Source organism: Bactrocera neohumeralis, chromosome 4 (genome assembly GCF_024586455.1).
Source record: "Bactrocera neohumeralis isolate Rockhampton chromosome 4, APGP_CSIRO_Bneo_wtdbg2-racon-allhic-juicebox.fasta_v2, whole genome shotgun sequence".
NCBI classification, from domain to species: domain Eukaryota; kingdom Metazoa; phylum Arthropoda; class Insecta; order Diptera; family Tephritidae; genus Bactrocera; species Bactrocera neohumeralis.
The window spans coordinates 58,010,636-58,034,420 of NC_065921.1; positions in this window are offsets into that span (position 1 = coordinate 58,010,636).

Genomic DNA, 23,785 nt, shown 5'->3' on the forward strand with positions numbered 1-23,785 from the left:
AACATTGAAGTAGGAAGTCTGGCTTCAGCAATAATAAAAGTGCCTTCATTATAGCAACTGCTGACGTTGCAAACTATAATTGCTGGGCAACTAAATTCAGCAACTAACAGCTATTTTATTAGCCGGCAGGTTACAGGTCAAAGCCTTCTACGCCAAGCGTTCTTTACAACTCGTCCTTATTATTCCAAAACTTCGCACCAGTTCGTGTAGCTTCTTTAGCCATTTAAAGTTTCAAGGACTGCCGACAGTCGGTGCCATAAAAATGTGAGTGTTGTAAAGCGAAATTTATGTCTTAGCGACATTTGAATGAATACTAACAAACACACACACGGTATTTTATGTATAGGTGTATAGATAAACGTCCGCTACCACTTTTAGTGATGAAATTTATAACCCAAAACCTAAGCGCCTCTGTGTAGTCCGCTATTCCAGTATATAATATAGCTGAGGATTAAGCGACGAAAAGTATGCTGCACCATGCATCAGCGGAGTAGTTTCAGTGAGCCAGCACGTGCTTATTGCAATAAAATTATGTTAAAATTTAATTACGACAAAGGCAACAACAAAAACTAAACTGGAAATATGCGTACAAAAAGTTGTTACCCTCTAACCGAAGCGAGCTTTTGCAATTTTTCAGCTTACTCGCCCAGCTTTATTATACATCTTTTGGCAGTAATTAATTTTTTTCTGTTTTAACTACATATTACAGCTATATTACTTTTATTGCTATGGGTATATGCGAACAGAGTGTAATTCTTGTGTGAACATATGTATATATACTATTCATACATAACACTTCACTCGAATAGTAATTCTCTCGCTGTTATTCGTTGTCATTAATTTTATTTCTCTCCACATACGCCTCCCGTGCTGCGACTTTATTAAGTCTACTTTGCCGCCTTTCAGTCCTCACTTTGTTTTTAAGTGACTTGCAAGTATTCCCACTTTCAATAAGATACTCCCGTTTCCTCAGCAATCTACCCTTCTTCTATGCCTAGGCTGCTGGCTGCCACACAATTAAAATATCGCTGTTTTATAATGACAGCCATGAAATTAAATATGTTATAGTGTCACATTAATAAATTTATTCAACTGCACTTTAACCAGTGGAAAAAAAACACAAACAAAAAAGCGGCACAGCTTTATTGCGTCAGAGATAACATGCAGGCGGCGCGTAGCTCGTCGTACTTTGTGTTTAAGCAAAAAACAAATTATTAATTATTCTGTTTGTAATAAATGTCTGCCATATTATAAGGAAAATAACAGACTGAAAGTTTATTATATACATTTTTTTAATTTTTAAAGAACTTCTGCCTTTTAGTTATCATGCATTGTATCAGTGGCGAACGCAGGAAAAAAATTTGGGGGGGGTTTTAGGTAAAAAGACAATGTTTCATTTTATTCACAAATTGAAGTCTAATCTTCTTTTATTTTGGGCCATAACATTTAAAATCTCTTTCTCCGTCACGTCTATATCTCTATGGATATCAAGCCTGCGAAGTGAGGAAAACGAGCGTTCACTTGAAGCGACAGATATAGGGATTGTTGCTCCAATCTTTGAAAAACGATGCACTAAAAAAGTTTTGGATCTCTTTGTTTGATTTAACCAGTTCCTGAAATAATATTCAAAATTTTAGTTAGAAAATATAATCTGAAGAAATGATGTTTAACCTTTTCCACATTCTAAATTCAGCAAATGAAAAACAAATAATAAGTAAAGTTGTGTATCTAATTCAGACCAGTTTTTTCTGGTTGTTTTTATTAAAAATATAGACATTTTAGTTAAGACACTCAGGTATTTTTTTGCAAATAGCATAATTTTTTTAATTTAAATTTATTTCACAACAGTTTGCTCATGGAACGAAAACTGAAAGTCATAATAAATGAGTTTTTATTTTTCCTGTATTATGATTAACAATAAACTCTAAAAAAATAATAGAAACCTTATTGCTGACTTTTCAGTTCAGAACTAATTTTCAAAAGAAGTCCATTTTCGACTCACAATTCCCCTTAAATCTAAAAAAATTCAGTTCAGCAGCCACAGAGTTATAAGGCAAGCTCATTACTTTGAAGCAAATTAAAAAAATGTCTCTGTCCAGTTTATATTTTTCTGGGTTTTTAATTGGCCTACATTCCCACAACTTTTAATACTATCCAGATACAATAGGTTTGTTTTTAGTTTAACATTTTCATAGTTTCAAAAAATTAAATTCTATCAGCAGAAAAGTATCAAATCACAAAATTTAGAAAAATAAGTATCAAAAAAGATACAATTGTATCAAAACGGCAACGCTGTTAGTGACTAATGTATTCATTAATTTTACATATTCATACATCGTCGGCAGAAAGATTGCTTTGAAAACAACAAATTACAATTTTTCAAATGACTATGTAGAATTAAATTATATTATTTAAAAATTCAATTATGTACTTTGGGGGGGGTGGTTTTAACACCCCAAAACCCCCCCTGCGTTCGCCCCTGCATTGTATAATTATGTGAAAGAAATTTTTGTTTTTTCGTAATCTGGATTAAATATTCAGCGCAATTTTCAATCCCTCAAACTGTTTCTAAACCCAATAAAAAAGTAGTTCCATACTGGTCATAGGAGTTGGAGAGCTTAAGAAATCTAAAACAGCATAACTGGAGACAATACAAGCGTTCCAGAACAGAAGCCAACCTAATTTTATACAAGAAAGCAAATGCAATTTTTCATAAAAAAACTAAAGAAGCAAAACGAATGTGCATCGAGCAACTTACCACAGAAATAAATCCCAGTTCTAATCCTAAAAAGATTTGGTCGGAAATTAAAATGCTAACTGGCTCACCTCCCAAGTCAATATAAACTTCTGACGCATACGATATGATAAAAAACTTGCCTCCACCGCTTAAATTACGATTAATCAATCTGTACAATCAAATTTTAACGAGAAGAATTTATCCACAAAACTGGAAAATTGCAACAATTGTTCCCATACCAAAGTCTACTAACCCGTCCTCAGAAATTCTAAATTATAGACCTTTTTCACTTATATGTTGCATGAGTAAGTTAATAGAAAAAATCGTCTCAAAACGAATTATGTGGTATACTTCCAAACATAGTTTAATAAGTCCACATCAGTTCGCTTTCACAGAGGGGCAAGGAACTTCCGAGGCGCTCCTTCTTTTTGAAAGTTCCGTCTCACATGGTTTGTCTTCTCGCAATCATATTTCTACGCTCTAAATTTTGAAAAGGCTTTTGATCGTGTCGGAGCTCACATAGTTCTATGACAATTACAAAGAAAAATGGAAGTTTGGTAATAAAATATACCATTTTATAAAGTCTTTTCTCACTAACCGTAAATTCGACGTAAAAGTAAATAATGTTTTTCCCAGTTTACATAACCAACAATATGGAATCCCACAAGGATCCCCTCTTTCCGTAATGCTATTTGCTATTTAATGAATTCAGCCACATAATTAGCAGACATAAGAACATTTCCCACATTATTAATGCAGATGACGTTTTGCTCTATTCTACAATAAGTAATCTAAACACTGTTAAAAATAAATTTTTAACAAGTAAGGAAGGGCTAAGTTCGGGTGTCACCGAACATTTTATACTCTCTCATGATAAAGTGATAATCGAGATTTCATTATCAGTCATTTACATATTTTTATACTCTCGCAACAAAGTTGCTAAGGAGAGTATTATAGTTTTGTTCATATAACGGTTGTTTGTAAGTCCTAAAACTAAAAGAGTCAGATATTGGGTTATATATACCAAAGTGATCAGGGTGACGAGTAGAGTTGAAATCCAGATGTCTGTCTGTCCGTCCGTCTGTCTGTCCGTGCAAGCTGTAACTTGAGTAAAAATTTAGATATCATGATGAGACTTGGTACACGTATTTCTTTGGGTTAAATTCGCCACTCCCACAAAATGGCGAAAACCTAAAACCTATAAAGTGTCATAACTAAGCCATTAATAAAGATATTAAAGTGAAATTTGGCACAAAGGATCGCATTAGGGAGGGGCATATTTGGACGCAATTTTTTTGGGAAAGTGGGCGTGGCCCCGCCCCCTGCTAAGTTTTATGTACATATCTCGGAAACTACTATAGCTATATCAACCAAACTCTATAGAGTCGTTTCCTTCAGGCATTTCCATATACGGTTCAAAAATAGAAGAAATCGGATAATAACCACGCCCACCTCCCATACAAAGGTTATGTTGAAAATCACTAAAAGTGCGTTAACCGACTAACAAACAACGTCAGAAACACTAAATTTTATGGAAGAAATGGCAGAAGGAAGCTGCACCCAGGCTTTTTTAAAAATTTAAAATGTAATTCTAAACAAGCTCACCATTAATAAATCAGACTACATTCTCCCAAAGCTGGACTTCAATAGACACTTCCAGGTAAGGATACCATCTAGACGAGAATGGAGAAGAGGCTCAATAGAAGAGGAGGATACCATCTCAGTCTATACCGACCGGACTGCGGAGTAGGCACGGGGGTATTCTCCACTGATCTTGGCATATCTCTCTCTATACGTCTACCGAACTCGGCTAGCATCTTCCAAGCAGAAGTACTAGGCATAGAAAAAGCCTGCGAAGCTCTATTGGAAAACCACGGGAATATAAATAAAGCAACTATATTTACGGATAGCCAGGCGGCGCTCCTGGACTTGTCTTCACCCATGACAAACTCCAGCACAGTACATACCTGCAAGAGAGCACTAAGCGCAATAAAAGACAAGCTCCAACTAAACTTAATCTGGATTCCCGGCCACAGGAACATTTTCGGTAACGAAAAAGCAGACGAGTTGGCAAAGGCAAAGTCCGCTAGGATCAATCAAAAGAGAGATCAATAGACAATTTCAACAAATTGCAAATAACAGATGGAAAAACATCACAAAATGCGTCATAACTAAACAATTACGGCCAACATATGACAGGAAAAGAACCAACGACTTACTAAATAGGTCAAGGAAAAGTATTTACAGAGTAACAGCTACCACAACAGGGCACTGGCCATTTGGGGAACACGCATCCAAAATGGGTATGCCCTACAATGACATCTGCCGTGGCTGCGGAGTAGCAGGGAACAAGGAAACAATCTTCCACTTTCTCTGTGAATGCCCAGCTCTAGCACAGATCCGACACAAAACACTTGGAATCCATCTAGCACCAAACCTTGAATGGATTTCCACTAAAAGCATAGCGGACATAAGTAGTTTCATCGAAACCTCAAAATGGTTTGAAAGAGAAGGTGAAACGTAATAGCAGATACAGGAGGTTCTACGAACAGTGCATCAAAATGGCACATCAAGTGTTAATTGAGCCCGATAGGGCTGCACTCCTACCTACCTACCTACCTACAGCTTGCACGGACGGACGAACAGACAGACATCCGGATTTAAACTCTACTCGTCACCCTGATCACTTTGGTATATATAACCCTATATCTGACTCTTTTAGTTATAGGACTTACAAACAACCGATATGTGAACAAAACTATAATACTCTCCTTAGCAACTTTGTTGCGAGAGTATAAAAATACTAACCGATTCTGTCGCTTAATAAGTGCAAATATTTTCATATATGCCGCAAACATAAATGTACGGATTTAAACTTAGTTCATAATAATATTAATATATTCAAATTACTTTCGACAAACGTTAAACTTTTAAAAAGCACTATCTTAGATTAAAACAAGTAAAGAAGGGCTAAGTTCGGGTGTCACCGAACATTTTATGCTCTCGCATCATAGAGTGATAATCGAGATTTTATTATCCGTTATTTACATATTTTTCAAATACCGTATTTGTGTAAAGTTTTATTCCGCTATCATCATTCGTTCCTAATGTATCTATATATGTATATAAAAGAAAGTGACGTTAGTTACTACGCTAATTGGAGAACGCCTGGACCGATTTCGGTGATTACCACCAATTAGGACAGGTCTCCGCCCAAACAAGGAGAATACTTAAGAAAATTCTGAAAAATTTTCCGAAAAAAAAAATTATGAAGAAAATAAATTTTCAAATACGATTTTAAAAAGGAAATAAAAACGAACATGATTTTAAATGTTGGCGCATAACTCAAAAACTCTTAGACCAATTTTGCCAATACTTTTTTTGAAGTGTTCGTTGAGGCTCAAGGATGGTTTTTATGGCGAAAAAAATTCGAATAATTGCCGGAAAACCCCTAAAAAGAGCCCTTTTTTTTTCCCATACAAACGAATGAATGCTGTTAGTAACGCTAATGCTGGAGAACAGCTGAACCAATCTTGATGAAATTTTCAGAGGTTGTTCGCTGTGGATCGAGGAAAGTTTAGAAATAAAAAAACGGTATGCTTTTCGTGAGGAAAAGTCGGAAAGTTGGACAATTCCAAAAAAATTACTTTTTTTCATACAAAATTTTTTTTTTCAACTTCTGTCCTTTTGTTTTTCAATTGTCAAATTTGTCGTTTGCTTTCTTTATTCCGGTTATTCAAGAAAAAAAAATTATTGAAATTTATTCCGTGAAAACGTTATGTGTGTTTCACACAAAGTGCTCAATTACAGATTGAAATTTGTTACGATGCCACGAAGAGGTCGCGTTCGGTTTGGCATCAACATAAGTATGTATATTGACAGCCCATGGCACATGACTGAGTATTCCCAGGATGCGATGACATAGGAATGAAATTATGGATCGCGGGCAATCAGCAAGCGATCGTCACGATATCAGAGGACAACTTTTCAAACAACAGTTGCGATGTTTTGTAAACTTTATCTTAAAGCAATGTATATATGGTGCTGTTAGATGATGGATGTACTCTGTTGAGAGGTTTGCCGCACGCACATATTCTTCTTTGGATGGTGGATGGTGGTTACACCAAATCAAATTGATGAAATCACTTCTGCGGAAATTTCTGATCCAGAGATAGGAGCAGAATTATACAAACCCAATATGGTTCATGTACCTTACGAACATCACAATACCACTTCGGTTTGTATGTCTGACAATAAATGTACGCTTTTCTTTCGGAAACACAAACTAGAAATGATGGATATCCAATGTATCAGCGTCGCTCACCAGATGACAATGGCAGAACATTTAGCATTCAATTTAGAGGCGTGAATATCGAAGTTAACAACACATCGAAGTCGACAACATATGGATCGTACCATAGTCGCCACTGTTGTCTAATTCACATTCAAAAGTCAAGTCAATGTTGCGTATTGAAGGAAGGTCGGTTACTGACCTTGAACGATACGGTCGATATGTGAACTGCAATAAAGCGCTTTGTATGATATTTACTTTTGCGATTCATAAACGTTTTCCGACTGTTGTGCGTCTCGCAGTTAATTTGGAGAATGACCAAATAGTCTATTTCAACACAGAGAATGCAGTACAGACAGAGAAAACACCCCCAGCAACAAAATTAACATTTACGTGTTTTTTCTAAACTTTCGTCAGTGAACCGTTTGCGAGAACTTGCTCTGTTCGGAAATATCTTGATGTTATACATACAATTACAATTGCTGGAACATGATAATCACTGGAATGAAGTTCGCACACTTTTCGCGATGACCATTTCGATATATAAGCCTTCAATTACGCGTCAATTATGGAATACGAACAAAAATGACATTGCCGAAGACATTTTACATCGTATTCGCTAAGAATTGGAAATGGGTAAATTCCGGTTGATACTTCCGGTGGTTTGATATCAATTCCATCTTCCCTTTACCAATTCACCAAAGATGAACTCATCACGAATATTGGACAAATTATCGTAACTACAATTCCTTAAGTGCACGCGCAATGTTAGCTGCCAAAAATACCGATGTTTTTGACTTAAACTGGAAGATTCAAAGTCAAATTCCGGAAGACTTGCGCTCATACAAATTGATCGATCGTGAAATTTCTAAATTCTTTGAATAGGCTGGGTATGCCACCGCATCATTTGCGTCTCAAAGTTGGATCTGTCGTTATTATATTCCACAATCTTCAGGCGCCTAATGGAACCTGACTGATTGTGACGCAGCTATCGAATACAAAGGGGCAGAATGCTTGATTCTACGAATTCATCTGAGTTCTAACGATTTGCCATTTCAATTCAAACGTATTCAGTTTTCGGTGAAAATTGCATTTGAGACACAAGAATAGTCGCATAGTGTATGGTATACATTTGGAAATGCTATGTTTTTCACACGGCCAGATATACGTGGCCTGCTCACGCGTTAGAAAACCATCTTTTCTACACACCGGAACAGAAACCAAAAAATGTTGTTTATCAAGCTGCGATACATTGAAAAAAAGTGAAATGATAAATTCAACTTTTTCATTTCTAAACACATAATTTCACGCAGGACAACGACTGCAGATTATACAGAAAAGGCATCAGATGGAATTCAAAATAGCGTTATATTGGAAGAAGGCGTGGTTGTGAACTGATTTCACCCATATTTCGAACATGTCATCAGGGTGTTAAGAAAATATTATATACCGAATTTCATTGAAATCGGTAGAGTAGTTCCAGAGATATGGTTTTTGGTCTATAAGTGGGCGACGCCACGCCCGTTTTCAATTGAAAAAAAGCCTGGGTGCAGCTTCCTTCTGCCATTTCCTCCGTAAAATTTACGGTTTTCGCCATTTTGTGGGCGTGGCAGTGGGCCGATTTTGCCCATCTTCGAACTTAACCTTCTCATGGAGCCAGGAAATACGTGTACCAAGTTTCATCATGATATCTCAATTTTTACTCAAGTTACAGCTTGCACGGACGGACGGACAGACATCCGGATTTCAACTCTACTCGTCACCCTGATCACTTTGGTATATATAACCCTATATCTGACTCTTTTAGTTTTAGGACTTACAAACAACCGTTATATGAACAAAACTATAACACTCTCCTTAGCAACTTTGTTGCGAGAGTATAAAAAACAGGAGGTGTCACATACTACAATTTTCTTAAGGAAACGTAACAAGAGAAAAACCTTGCAACTGAACAAGTGAAATACCATACCACTCAGCTGAAGCAGTGAAAAAGCAGGCAAATATATATAAATAATATTTTTTAAAATGACAATGCGGAGCAATGAAATTCTCGCAGCTCAATGTTTATTTTTGTTTGTTATATGTGATTTCTTACGCCTGTACTTTAGTGTTTTATAGGGAAAAGCGTGACAGTACCAGTCGTGTCATGCAATGCGAAAATTTTAATCAAATCCATTGGGAATTTCAATTATTTGTGCCACATAATGTTTCATATATGTACTGCTAAATCTAGATTTATTGTGTACACAGGGGAGAATAAGAAAATGTTTGGCGAAGTTTGGCATACAAAGAAATTATGAAATACAGGAAAATTTAAAGTTTAACAGCAGCCAGCTGTAGAAGAACATATGGTCTAATATTGGCGTATTGCGCTGGAGTGAGTGTGTCGGAGAGTGTCCGAGTAACGTGCAAGCCTTGCGATGGGGCATAAGGAGAGGCGGAGGGCTTGCAGTATAGAAAGTGTAAAAGCTAATTAACACAGAAGTTTCACCAAACGGCAATCAGGCTAATGAATGATGATTAGGAAATATCGTTGGTAGGCACACGCAGAGCCGGGAATATGCGTAAAGCGGTGGGGGCAAGTGTTGGCTTGACGTTTGCTCGCTTGATGGCGCACAGAATGCGCTTAAGTTGTATGCTGTTTGATGTAATGAAACATATTTAATTTAAGACGCAAAAATAATTTCACAAGGGTAATAAATTATTTAAAAAAAAAAAACTTTAAAAAAACTTTAAAAAAACTATTTATACCTCTCCCCAAAAAATAAGGTGACATTGTATTTATTTTGAAAATTCTTTATTTATTCTTCCAAATCAATTTCATCCCCTTCAAAGTAATCCCCTCCCGATGCAATGCACCTATGCCAACGGATTTTCCAATCTTCGAAACACTGGTTGTAGTCACTTTCCGGGATGGCCTTCAGTTCCGTCTTCGCTGCGGCTTGAATCTCCTCTATCGTATAAAAACGGTGTCCCCGGAGCGGTCTTTTGAGCTTGGTGAACAGCTAGAAGTCGCACGGCGCCAGATCAGGTGAATACGGTGGTTGCGGAACGATATGGGTTGAGTTTTTGGCGACATGATCACGAATTACGAGGGCAGTATGGGATGGTACATTATCGTGGTGTAAAAACCAAGAATTGTCTTTCCACAATTCCGACGTTTTTAGGCGGATAGCGTTACGCAAACGACGCATAACGTTCAAATAATATTCCTTGTTGACTGTTTGACCGGTTGGAAGGAATTCATAATGCACAACACCACGATAATCGAAGAAAACAGTCAACATGACCTTGATTTTTGAGCGACTTTGGCGCGATTTTTTTGGTCTCGGCTCTCTTTGGCACGATATTAATTCAAATGTCACCTTATTTTTTGGGCACAGGTATTTTATTGCAGAAAAAATTATGACCCTTGGGAAAAATATTTGGAAATAAGTTTCAACATAAATATGTTGTGTTTAAAAATAAAAACAATTTTAAAAGTAAAAATATTAAAGAAAAAAGATATGTCGAAAACAAAATATTTTTTTGATACCAATCATTTTTTTACCAAAAAATACTCTTCTGCCTGTGAAGTTCACAGGACATTTCTCCTAACATAAGAAAGAACAAAAATGCCTTTAGCTTAATTTTGTTCGGTCAGTTTGGCAGCTATATGCTATAGTTGTCCGATGTGAACAATTTTTTCAGAGATAGTAAACATGTTTTTCATACGTGAACTTTCATGGATCCATAAGATCCGAGGAATCAAGACCAACAAAATCCCAGAACAACTGGCGGCCAGGAAACTCAGAGCAAACAAATCGCCTGGAACAGATGAAATACCAGCAGAGTTACTAAAGGTAATACCGGTCTTACAGCAGGCGTATTCCCAGAAACAAAAGCAGACATATTTCTTCTTTTAAGGCGTGCTTGATCGCCGGAATGTACCAAAGCATTAGACAAAGGATTTGGCTGATCTCGGAGTTTAGCAATATATTTTAATCCGCTGTCTTCTACTTCTTTCTTTACCATAGAAACAAGAAGGTCACTATGGATATTTTCATTACGCATTCATTACGCAGGTGAGGAAAGTTCTCTGATTGCAATTTACTTGAGAGTGGCCAGAATCGATTATTTTACATAGGGCTCAAGCAGCTCACGACTTCCGTTCTTTGACCAAGTATCCTCTGGGTAGCCTAAGAACATCAGTTTGAAAGCGAGCTAACGTGAGAAGGCGAAAACATCCCAAAGGGAATGTGCGCTGGGCTTGGAATCCGCCACGCAAAAAAACTCCCCCAATGAAAATTAGCAATCAGCTTCGGATGAGAGACCCCCCTTTGATGACGACCATGGCAAACGAAATAAGGACTACGAATTGAGGGCATGCACCTGGAATGTACGGTCCCTTAATTGGGAAGGTGCCGCTGCCCAGCTGGTTGATGTCCTCGTGAAACTAAAGGCTGACATCACTGCCGTCCAAGAAATGCGATGGACGGGACAAGGACAGAGACGAGTAGGTCCTTGTGGCATTTACTACAGTGGCCATATAAAGGAGCGCAAGTTTGGTGTGGGATTCGTGGTGGGAGAGAGACTTCGTCGCTGAGGCTGATCGACTTCGCCGGTGCCTGAAATATAGTTATCTGTGGTACTAGATTCCAGCACAAGAAAATACATCAAGCTACCTGGCTGTCTCCGGATCGAAAAACCACCAACCAGATCAATCATGTTCTGATAGACGGAAGACACGTCTCCAGTGTCCTAGACGTGCGTACGCTCAGAGGTGCTAACATCGACTCGCACCATTATCTTGTTGCAGTCAAGATTCACACCCGCCTCTGTGCAGCAAAAAGCGCAAGCCAACAAACAGAAAGAAGGAGTTGCAATCACAACAGGCAGCCGAACGAGTTTCTACTCGACTTGCACTCCTGCTCTCTGAGAGCACTCACCAACAACTCGGTATAAGGGAACTGTGCGACGGTATTTCAAACTCCTTATGTACAGCTGCTTCCGAATCCATTGGTCTTCGGAAAATGCAAAAGAACAGCTGGTACGACGAGGAGTGCCGTGTCGCAGCGGAGAGAAAACAGGCTGCCTACCTCGCAACGTTACGATCGACTACAACACGTGCAGGTTGGGATAGATACCGAGAGTTGAAGAGGGAAGCGAGATGCATTTGCAGAGAGAAAAAGAAAGAGGCCGAAATGCGGGAGTATAAAGAGCTTGATAAGCTGGCCGACAGGGGTAATGCTCGAAAATTCTACGAAACAATCTAGTGACCGATGCCCAGAGCATACTAAAGTTATTGAGTGCACACTTCTCCACCCTGCTGAATGGCTGAGAAAGTACAACACCAGGAGATATCAAACCCGATTCCCCAATCAATGACGATGGAGCAGACGTTCCATTGGCCGACCATGAAGAGCAATTACCCCTCTGAAGAACAACAAAGAAGCCGTTCAAAAACGGAGGCGAAGAACTGATAAGGAGCATGCATCAGCTTCTTTGTAAAATATGGTCGGACGAAAACATGTCCAACGATTGGAATTTAAGTGTGCTATGCCCAATCCATAAAACGGGAGACCCCCCAAAATCTGCGCCAACTACCGTGGAATAAGTCTCCTCAGCATCGCTTATAAGGTTCCATCGAGCGTATTGTGTGAAAGATTAAAGCCCACCGATAACAAACTGATTGGACCTTATCATGCGCCAAATCTTGAAAGGAGAATCGACACACACCTCTTCGTCGATTTCTAAGCTGCTTTCGACAGCACGAAAAGGAGCTGCTTTTATGCCGCGATGTCTGAATTTGGTATCCCCGCAAAACTAATACGGCTGCGTAAACTGACGTTGAGCAACACGAAAAGCTCCGTGAGAATCGGGAAGGATCTCTCCTAGCCGTTGGATACCAAACGAGGTTTCAGACAAGGCGATTCCATATCGTGTGACTTTTTCAATCTGCTGCTGCATAAACATCACCAACAATGTCAGCCTCGAAATCCAACGCAGGATAACTCTTGCCAACAGGTGCTACTTCGGACTGAGTAGGCAATTGAGAAGTAAAGTCCTCTCTCGGTGAACAAAAACCAATCTCTATAAGTCACTCATAATTGCCGTCCTTCTTTTTAGTGCAGCGGCTTGGACGATGACAACAACGACGTTGCAAGTTTTCGAGTGAAAAGTTCTGCGAAAGATTTATGGTCCATTGCGCATTGGCCACGGCGAATATCGCATTCGGTGGAACGATGAGCTGTATGAGATATATGACGACATTGACATAGTTCAGCGAATTAAAAGACAGCGGCTACGCTGGCTAGGTCATGTTGTCCGAATGGACGAAAACACTCCAGCTCTGAAAGTATTTGACGCAGTACCCGCCGGGGGAAGCACTCCGTTGGAAGGACCAAGTGGAGAAGGACCTGGCTTCGAACAGTACTTCAACTCGCCCTTTTTTGTTGTTGTTGCTTATTGCGTATCTATTTCTTTGACCATTTTTGTTTTAAAGTATGCAAGTGCAGCGTGCAAGTTCCAGCTTTAACCGCAACGCGCACGTATTCTGTACGCATATTGATTCTATTTAGAAGTTGCCACAAGCCAACTACACCTTCACCATACGCCAACTCCGACACTGGCAGCACAAACACTCCAGCTTGTCAGCGACAATGCAACCCTGTTGTTAAGCACAGCAACATATTTTGGGACAAGGAGCCAGATATCAGGAGAACAATTGCTTGTTTGGCAGCTTCTCCTCGTGATTGATCGGCACTACACTTCAATTGTCTATGTTTATGAGTATGCGTGTATATGTCGTGTAGCGGGTAGGCGGGTGTTGAAATGAATTAAATTTTAAATTTTATTGAGTGAGAACTGAACTCGAGCAGCTTCAATCAAATTAGTATGCGGAGAACAATCAAGTCTCTGCTTAGCCATTGAGTGCTGACTAAATTTGCACTGCATTGTTTAATAACTATGGAAATTTGATTAAAAACAAGAAAAAACGATTTTATTTTAATTTTTTGTATGGCCACTATATTATATTAATCTGATCCATGCAAATTTCTTTGAAATTTATATCTTTTACAATTTAAAAAAAATTTCGTAGATTAGACTTTTTATTATAATACAACAAATTTGATTTGGGACGATCAGCTATTATGGCACCCATGTGATATAGAGATCTGATTTGGACAACCGAGCATCTTCTTAGGAAGAAATTGTGGCTTTAAAATTTTTGGAATGATATTTCAACAAATTGAAGAAATATTTCGCGTAAATAAAGAAAGACAAACATGGCTAAATAGACTCAGATCGCCCAGCTGATCGTTAAACCTTTTATAGGGTTTCCGATGTTTTTATGGGTGTATGAAACTACTTGGCAAACTTAATGTACCCTGAAGAACATTAATATTAAATTTTAATTTATTAATTTTTCTAGTAAATAAACTTATTTCAGTGTTATTATGATTACAGATGTCGATTTTTATTGCTAATTATGGAATTACGACTTTGACTTCTAACTAGTGACTATTGAATGAACTATAGAAATTGGACTATTGAATTAGGACTACAATACATACTTATATTTTGTTATATAGATTTCTAATATCCTGATTTTTGACCAATTATTACTGAACTAAGACAAGAAGTTTAATGTTGGCGCCAAATATGCAACTTTTTTAACTAATGATTATTGAGTTAGGACTACATGCCGCATATTTTAATATATTGCTTTCTAATTTCTGAAAATTTTTATAACTCAGTGAATTCACATTTCAAATGAATTGGTATTGTGAATTCTGACTAATGACTACAAAATTAATTCTAAACAAGTTTGCTTGTTTAGTAATGTCTATGCGAAATTGATTTTAAACTTCTACTGATTACTACTCAATGAAGACTGAAGTTGGCGGTTTATTGGTGCTGATTACGCAAGATTGGCTTTTGCCTTTTGACGTATGACTTTTGCGTCAAGACTACACAATTTATACTATTTTCTTACATATATTGATTTCAACATCTAACACATGATTTTATTATTCAATGAATTAAGATTTCGAATGATTTGGTATTAACTATGTGATACTGATTTCGACTTCTGACTAATCGCTACTGAATTATGACTTTCTGTTTCAAATATGTAATTTCTAATTTTTAACTTTAATATAACTTACTTTCACAAAAAACTGTAGTCAACTGGCTGTTATATAATGACTAAGGTTTATTAGCTATTGACTGCAAGGATTTTTATTATTTTGTACAAAAAAGTGATTGATTAGCTTTCGTAATAATTTGATTTAAATCGAATATATACCGCGAGTTCCGATTTTTTTAAACAATGTGATACTGATTTCGATTTTTAACTTATTGGTACTGAAATTAAATTTCATGTTATTTGGTAATAGTAATTTAATTTTGAATTTAAGATTATATAGTCTACTGTCAAGTTTAAATTGACTAAGGATTATTAGCTGTTCAAAATAAGGACTCTGTTTTATTTTTCTTTTTCTACTAAATCAATAATATCAACTTTTGATAACTACATTAAGTCATAGTGTTGGCTGTTATAAATTGACTGCAACTATTATTGGATACCGCCTGCATTAATTAGACTAACGATTATTTAATGCGAGTTTTAATTTTTTTTAATTAATAGAAACTAGGACGAAATAAGAGAATTTGTAGGTAGAAACATAATTCGGATTTTTTTCTACTAAATAATATTTTTTGAGTTAAAATTATACATTATACTGACTAGAACTAATTGAATACGACTAAACACAAGAAGCGATTGACTACAAGAACACTCTATTTTTGTTTTACTAAATAATAAATTTTATATATTTCAACCTAAGGAAACACTTCCTTTTAAACTCAATAACTTTTTCGGCTTCTAGGTGAACACCCACCAAAGCAGTTGGCCAACAAGTCGCCAGTAAACTCAAACGTCGCCAAATACGCTGGGACTTAAATGTATCGCTTATATATGTATAATTTGTTATTTTTGTAACGTAAACATTTTTTTTTCGTTCTTATTGTAAATCAATCGCAACAAACGCCGGCGTCTGCAAGTCCCGGCACATTCACGTTGCGACTGTCAGCTGTCTTCAAAATTTCCTGAGTTTCGGTATCACCCACTATTCCGCTGATACTAATGCTTTGGCAGCGGTGCCTGCCAATACTTATTGGCGGTGGTGTAATACCCTTCTGCTTCAGTTCTTGTAATATTGATTGAAAAGTGAACATTTTACACTCTAGAATCATTTTTAAGAATATTTAAGTGAGTATTTTAGTTTTTAATAGTCAATTCATTGAATTGAATTCTTATCGATTGTTCAATCGGTATAAATTAGTCTATATTTTATAAGTCCTTAAACTACAATACAATAAATTATAGTCGAATTAGCCTCAAATAATGGTAATCTTATAATACATGTTTTATTTAAGATTCACTCATTAATATTTACTTACTAGTCAATGCTTATTTGGTAATCCACATTTAAGTCATTGCGAGCATTATTTCCGATATTAAATATGGTTTGAGCCTTAACAATTAAAAACGTATCATTTAGCAGTATAAGGCAATTTTCGCACTTTTCAAATTTCTCTGAAATACCTAACTCAAAAATGTGCTCCTTTTTTGGCAGCGGCTATTTTGCCAAAAATCAAAATTTTGACAGGATCTTCGATCATATCATAATAATAGTTTTTTCGCTTTTGGATCTGGGATAATTTTAAACAGAATATCGTGCTCACCTGCAAAGCATTTTTATGGGCCGTTCTGCAAAAGGTCTACAAGTTTAAGATAATACAAACTGCTCGATATATGAAATATATGTCAAAAAGCACCCCACGCTTTTCTCACAATAATGCAGAAATTTATCCTTCATTATTATTGTTAGTTTATACAAAGAATTATTTTTCACTTTTTAGTTTGATATGCTTTAAAAGCGTGTTTTTTAGTTTTTTAAACTATATTTATATTTAATTTTTTAGTTTGATGTGAGAAACCCCAAATTTGTTAAAATATGAACTATGACATGTAGTATTGATTTAGTAAATCGATAATTAGGCAGCATTTAATATCTACTCGTAACCTTTCATTGACTAATTGTTATATTATTTGCCACCAAGTTCCATTGACGACTTTACGAATTATTACTTCTTAATCGAATCATTTCTTCTAAAGCTTGACTGTTACATGGGGTTTTATCTGTCAACTTTGAACAGTCTAGTTCTTCAATTCGAATACCGTCCAGAGATCTACAATGTCTAGGGCTATATAAGCTTGTCCATCAGCAAACAGTCGAGAGCCCAGATACTGTATCTACTGTACAACCTTGCATCTTATGAACGCTCGACGTCCAACACAGTATTATTGACAACATTCATCTTTCAGCAATTCCATAGCTGTATTTTGCTGGAAATTGTATCGATATTGGCCTAATTACGTGTTCACCATCTGAGCCGAAATTAATACGTACTGACGGGATGCCTTCTGCATATATGTATGTACTTGGTCGCTGCGAAAATTTGAACTAGGTAGGTGGGTTGTCTTAATTTCCATTTTTTCAGGTAGAGGGGTTCAAATATTAGGTAGGTAGTATACTTCTTTGTGTATTTTAAGTTTTTACTAATTCTTATTTTATATTGAAAGAATCTATTTTTTCTTTTATGAGATTTACCACTATTGTGAAATATAAACGAATATAACTTAAATCGTATTCTCCACCATTAGATGACAATTTTTGAAAAGCTCACATCGACGTGAAAGCCTAAGTTTAAACAAGAAAGGAAGGGCTAAGGTAGAGTGTCACCGAACATTTTATACTCTCGCATGATAAAGTGATAATCAAGATTTCATTATCCGTCATTTACATATTATTCTACCGTATTTGTGTAAAGTTTTATTCCGCTATCATCATTGGTTCCTAATGTATATATTATACAGAGAAGGCATCAGATGGAATTAAAAATAGCTTTATATTGGAAGAAGGCGTGTTTGTCAACCGATTTCACCCATATTTCGGACATGTCATCATGGTGTTAAGAAAATATTATATACCGAATTTCATTGAAATCGGTCTAGTAGTTCCTGAGATATGGTTTTTGGTCCATAAGGGGGCGGCGCCACGCCCATTTTCAATTGAAAAAAAAAAGCCTGGGTGCAGCTTCCTTCTGCCATTTCTTCCGTAAAATTTAGTGTTTCTGACGTTTTTTGTTAGTCGGTGAACGCACTTTTAGTGATTTTCAACATAACCTTTGTATGGGAGGTGGGCGTGGAAATGTCTGAAGGAAACGACTCTATAGAGTTTGGTTGACATAGCTATAGTAATTTCTGAGATATGTACAAAAAACTTAGTAGGGGGCGGGGCCACGTCAACTTTTCCAAAACAATTACGTCCAAATATGCCCCTCCCTAATGCGATCCTTTGTGCGAAATTTCACTTTAATATCTTTATTTATGGCTAAGTTATGACACTTTATAGGTTTTCGGTTTTCGCCATTTTGTGGGCGTGGCAGTTGGCCGATTTTGCCCATCTTCGAACATAACCTTCTTATGGAGCCGGGAAATACGTGTACCAAGTTTCATCATGATATATCAATTTTACTCAAGTTACATCTTGCACGGGCGGACGGACGGACAGACGGACGGACGGATAGACAGACATCCGAATTTCAACTCTACTCGTCACTCTGATCACTTTGGTATATATAACCCTATATCTGACTCTTTTAGTTTGCGAGAGTATAAAAAATGAGTCGAAATCTAACTACTTATAACAAATATGCAACCCTCAGCTGCTGTGACTGAGTTTTTTTCCGAAAAAATCACTCAATATTTAGTAACCTTCCCTGATAGCAATATGGTCTGGTACAAAAATTAGATGAAACCAGATTTGCATTGTTCCGCATGAATCTAATATAATGATTTTTCAACTATGTACTATATACAGGTCTGTATGATCAGATACTTGGACCAAATAGCGTTAACATTTTTCTTAGATATACTACTACTTGATGAAATCGGCCAATGAGCTGCCCAGTTTTCATCATTTACCTAACCAATAAACGGTTGCACCCAAATTTAGCCATTCCTTTCTTATTTGTTTTACAGAATTTCCATTTTATTTTTTAGCCACCATTATACAAAATAGTCTCCTTCTGCTTCAATACAGCTTTTTGCACGGTCTAAAAGCATGTCGAACGAGTGTTTTAGCTCATTGGCCGGTATGGCCGCCAGTATGCCGGTGCCTTTTGAATGGCCTCTACGTCTGCATAACGCATACCTTTCATAAGCAAATGCATTTTTCCGAAAAGGAAGAAGTGGCACGGTGCCATATCAGGTAAATACGGGGAGTGGTTAATGGTTAAAATGTGATTTTTGGTCAAATAATCGTCCTTCGAATAGTGGATTCTGAGCAATTTTTGGTCATCAGTCAATTTGTGCGGAACAAACCGTGCACACACCTTTCGTAAGCCCAAATGTTCGGTCAAAATGAGATAAATCGATGTTTTGAGATGTTTTATTCTATTTCGATGAATTTTAATGATGATTTCGATTTTTGATGAATTCACGCACAGTTTCGATGCAATTTCCGGTGATCACGGATTTTGATTGTCTACATCAGTGGTTCCCAAACTTCACCACTATAACTTCAAATTAAATTAATTAATTATTGTGACCTATATATGTACATACATATATTAACGGAAAATTTTAAACGAAACTTTTACTATAAGCCGCAACTTTGTAACATACAACGGCGCTTAGGTCTCAAGTTAAGTCTTACGGGCTCCACCTGCCAATAAGAATGATTATTCAAACGCAACTTTAAAACTTAATAATCGATCCTTATATAAAAACTAATGTGAAGGATGAATCTGATGCTTTTTAATACGTTTGTTAATATCCCGTTCTAATTTACTCAAGAACAGTCGCAACTCGCCACGTTCGGTAAGAAGCAAACTATTTCTCTTTTTAGTATGCAGTGTTGTCACAGCACTAAATCCACGTTCACACAAATATGACGATGGGAATGCTATCAAGAATCGTTGAACGATTGACCACAATCCAGGGTACAATTGCGTGATCAGTTTTTGTAGCCAAAATTCTTGGTAACCATTTTACAACTTGATTTTTATTTCCCCGTTTGTTGTCAATTCTATAAGTTCTTCTTCCAGCTGAGGTGACATTGCTGTGTTGACATTTGAAAACGGATCCAACACCCAGGCTGGTATTTCCAAATTCAAAATGTCCTGGTATCGTTCGGTAAAGTCAATGTGGAGGATTTCCAAACAATTCGTCGTTACTGCATGGTACTGATAAATTTGGAAAACTGTGGAACTCACGTCTGCCCAGATTCTTTTTGTGTAGAAGCAGTTTGGCTGCGAAAGCAGCAACGACGTTTTTTGTTTTAATTAAAATTAGTTTATCGCCTTGCAGTTGGAGATTCATGTCGTTGAACAATTTATACAGGTCTGTCATGTAAGCTATATCATTCTTTGATGTTATGAGCTTGTCTTGCAATTCTGTATCTTTAGTTTCCAAGAACTCTATAACAGAGTCAAACATGTTGTAAAATCGAGTCAGACAATTGCCTCTTGATATCCAACGAACTTCAGTACGAAACAACAAACGGTTGAAATCTTCCCCATTAGTAGCACAAAGTTGATGAAATAATTTATCATTCAAAGAGCTGTTGCGGATTTTATTGACTGCTTTGATGACATATTGCAGTGATTGAAATAGTTTTTCACTTAAGTTTCTAGCTACTAAATGTTGTCTATGAATAACGCAATGTACACCAAGGACATCTGGAATTTTATTTTTTAAGTACGCTTTATGGCACCCTGTCATAGCCGGAGCGCCATACGTAGCAACTAAAATAATATTTTTCAAAGGAATCTCTTTCTCATCGCAAAACTTTTCCAATATATTGAATATGGTTTCGTCTTTTGTATCGGTCTCTAAATTTATAGCAAATAATAGTTCTTCACATATTTTCTCATCTTTAATAAAACTCACGTAAGACAACAACAATGCTTCATTAGTTGGTAAAGTGAACTCATCCAGCTGAATTGAAAATTGACTTGACCTCAGGTGATCGCACACTGATTCATCAATGTTTTCAGCCATTTCATCAATTCGTCTTTTCACAGAATTATTAATCAATGCGGCCGGTTTATGAAGCACAGAGTTATTACTTCATTTATTGCTGGCAATATCAACTCTTCTCTGATGTTATGTGGTGTGCCTTTTTGAGCAATTAACAAAGAGATATTGTACGAAGCTCGAAGTCCGTCGTCATCTTGCTTAGTAGACGCCGAAAATAGTTTTGCTACACTTGGCTGAGTATTGTGCTTCTTCTCTAGGTCTTGAAAATATGCTACATTCTTGTCTTTCTTATCTGAATGCATTTTATTCAAATGATCTTTCAGTCTTGAAGGCTTCATCCGAAAATGCTTTTAGACATAGAATACACAAAGGCGACGATGGGCTTGTGGGATTTTCAATGAATCCGAATTTAATATATTCCGCACAGTATTGCCGTCTCTTCTTTTTTAGTTCCGGCATTGTTTTGCTTTGGGAAATACCTTCAACTTCGCGAGTAGTGTAAAGGAGGTGTAAATACTGCTCATCTATTGCGCAGGAACAGGAATAAAACAATAAAACAAACATGCATTAACTCGTTTATCTCATTCGACACTCAATCGTTCACAACAATCCGAACAAGTATTCAGTGAACCAGCCGATTGATACGGGAATGCACAATTTGAGTTATTTAACAAAAACTTGTTAAAACATGATAGATATCTACGAGTACTAATAACTATTAAAATGCGAAAGTGTGTCTGTTGCCTTTTCATTTGTTTGTTTGTGTCTACTTTTATTATGAAACGGAGCGACCGATTGACATGATTTTCATTTTTTCTATGTTCAATAAAATAGGACAGATATATGAACTACGCGGAGAGTAATATAAAACCGAGTTTGAGCAATCTTTTAATTCATATTAGTTGATGTTCACAAGTTGTTGTTGAGGCCTCTACACAACGCCCATTTTCTTTCTGGGTCTCTTACCGCCCCCCTTGATACCTGCAGCGCCCACAAGGGGGCGTTATCGCCCACTTTGGGAAAGACTGGTCTACATGTTGATCGTGATTTATAATTTCACGACCACTTTGAAAACGTTGAAACCACTCGTGCACTCTACTACGGGATAGGCAATTATCGCCATAAACTTGTTTCATCAATTGAAATGTTTCGGTAAAAGTTTTACCAATTTTAAAACAAAGATTAATGTTGGCTCTATGTTCGAAGCTCATTTCCCCACCGATAACACAAACTTGCTGACACTTAAAACGCAATAACTTCACTTCCAATCGATGAAATGAAAAGTCATGAAATTCTCACTTGATAATCGATAAAGATGGCCGATTCTAACGCACCAGTCGACATATAGATAGCCAGCACCAGAGGGCGCTAGATTCAAAAAGTCCTGTTTACTTTGGAACGCACCTTGTATTTTTAACTAATTCCCGTTATTATTGGACATCCCTAGCAATCATCAACGGATTTTGGTACTTTCCAACGATTATTGCACTACAAGCCGCAAAAAAACATAAAGAGACAAGAACAACAGCAACACCAGCATTGACGCTTAACAAATACGGCAGACAAACGTACATACATAATTGTTTGAGAGAGTGTGAGTGTGTGTAGTAACTAACAAACACTGTTGAAACCGCCTTCCGTGCCGCACGAGCGCCCGTTTTGCAAATGTGAAACATCACAACGGAAAGAACAATTGTTGACTGTTGACAGGTAGTGGGGATCCGAGGACGCAACTGCTATCTGCAAGCCTAAGTGGAACGAAATAGACGCGCAAAAAAAACAAAAAATCCGTCAATTGGCAGATGGCCAGCAAGCACGTCGGAAAGTGAATCCATTCTATTTGTTGTAAGTTTACTTTGCAATTGATTATTCGAGTGACTTCGTATACACGTTTGTGTGTCTCAATGTGTGTATGTAGCTGCATTCGGGCAGCGCTACCGCGTATCTTTATTGAGTTTTACAAACTGAAGTTAGCTTAACCGAATTACAATATTTATGCTTAATTCTAACTTTAATAATTATAAGTGGCGTGATTCGCTTCCACGAATCTTATGCTGCACAACAGGTAGTGCTGACGCTGACCATGCACTTTCTGGTGCATTTCGGTCACACGTGCCGGAAGTTGTAAGTCGATACTTGAGTAACAAATGTTGTGTTAACTCTTCCCCTCTTAAATCGATTGTCCCCAATCGGTGTTGATCGTAGGGTGTGCCGTTGTTATTTGCAAAAAATGACCTTTCCGCATGTTTAGTACGTCCTCTGCACTAGATTCAGGTGACAAATATACTTTTTGACGATTTTTATATAAAAATGCTATAACGATTATAATTATTACAATTATTATTATATCAGAACTTAAGCTAATTATTGAGGAACTGTCGCTTTTATTTATCAAAAATATTGTTTTCATGCTGGAGTTGCTTCACATACAATGTTTCCAGTCTTAATTCTTTATTAGTAAAATTTGTATTTTCTTTAATTTTAGTTATAACATTTGGTAATACGAAGGATTCATATACTTCCTTCCTTATATTAGTATATGATCTGTTAAATACATTTATTTCACAATTTTTAAATTTTATTAAAAAAGTTCCTCTTTGTTTTAAATTTTGTTTATTACAATTTTGTGTAATTTTTGATTGGAAATTTTTAAATATTAGTA